Source organism: Leptonychotes weddellii, chromosome 6 (genome assembly GCF_054177405.1).
Source record: "Leptonychotes weddellii isolate Sample4059 chromosome 6, ASM5417740v2, whole genome shotgun sequence".
NCBI lineage: Eukaryota > Metazoa > Chordata > Mammalia > Carnivora > Phocidae > Leptonychotes > Leptonychotes weddellii.
The window spans coordinates 70,555,183-70,559,226 of record NC_138374.1 but is presented as its reverse complement, the minus strand read 5'-3'; the positions used below and the strand labels follow the sequence as shown (position 1 = coordinate 70,559,226).

General features: G+C 48.1%; 1 pseudogene; it reads right to left on the bottom strand.

Moving 5' to 3' along the window:
* Positions 1-661: 661 nt before the first annotated feature.
* On the bottom strand, positions 662-1,249 carry LOC102746073 (peroxisomal biogenesis factor 19 pseudogene; annotated as a pseudogene).
* Between the last annotated feature and the right edge of the window lie 2,795 nt (positions 1,250-4,044).

Here is a 4,044-nt window from a genome sequence, read left to right as displayed (position 1 = left end):
AGGCGAGGTATTTACCCCTCTGAACTTCACCTTCTTGGTGTAGAGACCTGGAGATAAGACCTCTCTCACTGGGTTGTTGGGAGCTGAAGGAGCCAAGGAACGTCACGTTCAGCATTTCTTCTGGCAAATTCTCAAGAGCTAACACTGTTCTGCATAGGTGGTTCTCAGCCAGGGGTGATTTGTCCTTCAGAGGAAATCTGGCAATACCTGGAGACATTTTGACAGTCACTATGGGGAGGATGCACTCCCAGCAAGTGGTGGGTGGAGGCCAGGGATGCCGCTAAGTGTCCGAGGACAGGGCAGGGAGTTACCTGGGCTAAGTGTCCATAGTGGCAGAATCAAGAACGTTTATCCTGTGTATATAACCCTCAAGGGAACCCCCTGAGGGAGTGCTGTTCTCATTCCCCTCTTTTAGATCCGGTCATACTGGAGAGATTTTTTTTTTTTTTTGAACATCAGTGTGGCCATATGTAACATCATTTGGGAGGGGAGAAAGTGCATGCCCCACAAGGGATGCCTTCCTCCACCTGGAAGGTAGCTGGGCCTTCGCTAGTAGCAGAAACCACATGGATAGGGCTCACAGAAATGGCCTGCACAGTAGGCCATATTTCTAGGAAGATAGAGTAAAAGCCTCAGCTGGTACGGCACAATCTCACTAGGATGACAGAAGGCAGTGGGCAGACTGATCTTGCAGACGACACTCCTGCCTCAGTTCCCAGTGGTTCTGCTGACTCCAGATGCTCCCCGTGGCTGGGAATCAGGGATAGACATGTGTTGTGCTTCACATGATCAGACACTGTTCACCATTGGCACCTGCTGGGCCCGACACATGGAGGGCATCCAGGTCAAAGTTGAGGCCAGGAGGCTTCTCCCCAGCCAGTTCTTTTGGAGGATGGCCCAAATCCTGTAGCTGCTGCATAAGATCCAGCACTAACTCAAAACAAGCCTTCTGAGTGGCCTCACTGTCTGTGGGGGTCTCTGCCTCAAACTGCTCACATATATTGTCCATGACACTATGTTGTTCCTGATATTTTTCAAAATGCTCTGGAGGAAGGATCCCCCCATCCCTGCATTGCTCCCGGGGACTCTGCAAACATTCTGGATACTTTTCAGTAATCTCCTTCAGTGATGGGTACAGCACATCCTTGGACAGGAGGTTCTGCATGATGCTCTGCATAATGGGGAAGATGTTCCCTTCCCCATCCCCTTCATCCATGCCCAGCCCTTCCATGGCCTTGGTCAGTTCATATTAGAGAGATTTAAACGCTTTGGAAATGAAGTGACTTCCTCAAGTATCGGTAGCTAGGAAGAGCTGGGCTTTGAACCCTGGGATCCCAGCTCCAGAGTTCTCAGTGTAACGGCTTATCCTAGGATGCCTTCTGTGGGAGTCAGTGCAAGGGCAGTGTAGGTAGGATATCGAGAGGCTTCCTTTTCCCCTGTGCTAGTGATTCTTTTTTTTTTTATATGAATTATTCTTTTTTTAAATTACAGATTTTATTTATTTATTTGACACAGAGAGAGAGATAGTGAGAGAAAGAGCACAGAGAGGGAGAAGCAGGCTCCCTGCTGAGCAAGGAGCCCAATGTGGGACTTGATCCCAGGACCCCGGGATCATGACCTGAGCCGAAGGCAGCCGCCCAACCGACTGAGCCACCGAGGCGTCCCTGTGCTCGTGATTCTTAAGCTCCAGCGAACATCAGAATGACATGAAGGGCAAACTAAAGATGCAGATCCCGGGACCTCACACCCAGGCCATCCTGATGTGGTTGTGTTTAGGGCATGAGGCTCTACACCAGCCCTCGGGGAAACTTTTACAGAGAGCAGTGGTATTAAATCAGACTTACAATCGTTCAGGTGGTTTTCTGAATCTCAGCTTTTCAGGAAATACTGTGTGAAGAGCTTACCATAATTTCACGATGTTGTCTCAATAAAAAAAAAGTAATGCAAAGGCTTTTGGGCCGGGGATGCCAAGCGTCTCCTAAAGGAGACCCCGTCTGTATGAGTCCATTCCTAGTCTATCTCCAGATAAGGGCAAGGCGATTGCACGTGGCTGTCTCCCATCACCTTAAATACTTGGACTTGTACCTTCCCCTCCCCACCTTCAACCCTTGCTCCTTATGACATTGTCCTCCTTGCTGCCTCAGACATTACCCAGGCCCCAAATGTCAAGCACCTGGAATTCGCCTTCCTTCCACGAATGCAGCCAATCTCCAAGTTCTTAAAATTCTTTGGTCATTACGTTTCTCCTGTTGCTCCCCTCCTCTTCCTGGCCACCTTGGCTCTCGTATAGGTCAAGTCTTCACCTCCCGGGGGGCAGCCTCCTCTAGTAACCTTCTACATGGTCTGTCAGACTCAACTCCTTGTCCTCCGATGTGCCCAGCCAGAGAAATCTGAAAATGCCACTTTATTTCCTTTGTGGATCTACGGATTCACCCATAAGTATTTACTGGGCGCTACATCGTGTCATGTGCAGTCCCGTAGAGACAAAGATGACTATGACCCCAGTAGGTCCCGTTCTTCCTCAGTGGTGTCCAACTCAGCCTCTGCCCCCCACCTCATCCCTGCATTGCTCTACACAACCTCTCAGCTCTGTCGCCACTCGTTCATTACCAGCTCTGTGGCTTTGTCACGTTCCACGTGACCTGAGACATCTCTTCTGTCATCCACTTATCCAACTCCTATTTATCCCTCAGAACCCTGGTCAAGTCTTCTTTCTGCAGTGAATGCTTCCCTAACCATCCACTCCAGGATGATCTCTCTCGTCCTATCATCTTTACAATATTCAAAGTCTTCGTTATTTTTAGAACTGCTACTTAACATACACATATGGATTCATTTTTATGCATGTCTGGTAGGGAATAAAAGGTTGCAATCTGGAACAGTTTATTATAAAGGATTTAGTCACTCTGGGCAGCATGATGGATGCAGACACAAACTAGACAGTCTGCCAATTGTAGTTTTAAATTCCTGTGGATGGACCTTTTCAAGCCCAGATCTGCAGGCTGTGTGCCTGGCTTACCCACTTGGACCAAGCGTTGCCGCTCAGAAGGGCCCAAACCCACAGAGGCCCCGGTTAGTTATCTGCGTCTGGCAATAATTCCAAGAATTTCTGGATTTATCCTCCTGTGATTCTTCCCAGAGTCCTCTGTCAGCTAAAGGGAAAGAGGAATACTTTAGCAATGGCTCGTGTTTATTGAGTGCTGAGCATCGTGTGACGTACTTTGCAGGTATAGTCTTGTTCGACCCTCGGGGGCGTCACAAAAGTTTGGGACCATCACCTCCGTTTTCCATGAGAAGAAACCCAGGCTAAGGGAGGTTCAGGGATTTGCACGGCATGGTCACAGCTGCAGTCAGGGAAATTCAGTCCTGTCAGTTTTTATTCTTAATTTGTAATGCTTCTAGGCAATCTGGGGTTGGGTATAAAAAATATGAAGGGCACCCAAGTCTTTCCAATTTCTACATGAATCCTGGGACTTAGAGCCTTTGTCATCTGCAGGGCTCTGTATTGAAATGAGGATTATTTTAGCAACGACATGGTTCCAGTTGAAAAGATGTTTTGTCATATTCAGTCAGAGAAGATTTAAAATGATTGCTGCTTGGTCGTAAGCCCAGCTCTGGATGACCGAGAGGGTAGCGGGTAAAAGGGCACCTGAGTTAGTTACTGTGTTTTCTAGGAAAACTGAGGGATGAAAGGATCCCTGGGACATTTCACTCTGGAAATGAACATGCCTGTTGGTTCTATTTCAAGGCCGATAATGAAATCTTTTCTTTTGGGGACCCGCTCCTTGTCCTGTGTAGTTTTCCCTAGCTTGGGTGGTCTGGAACACCTGATGCTGGAAACACTTGCTGTTTCGGATTCCCCACCGGCAGTGAAGGAGGAGGACCATCTCCTAGTCTTCTGAAAAACAGAGTCGCGTACCTTAGGAAGGTGCGATTTGTACCCATGACCACATATGCAGATTTTCATGGTTTTTAAGTGTCTATTTGAAGAGGCAAACTTGATGGCGGAGTGGTTGCAGCATTCGAAAAATGTGCTTTTGTTGT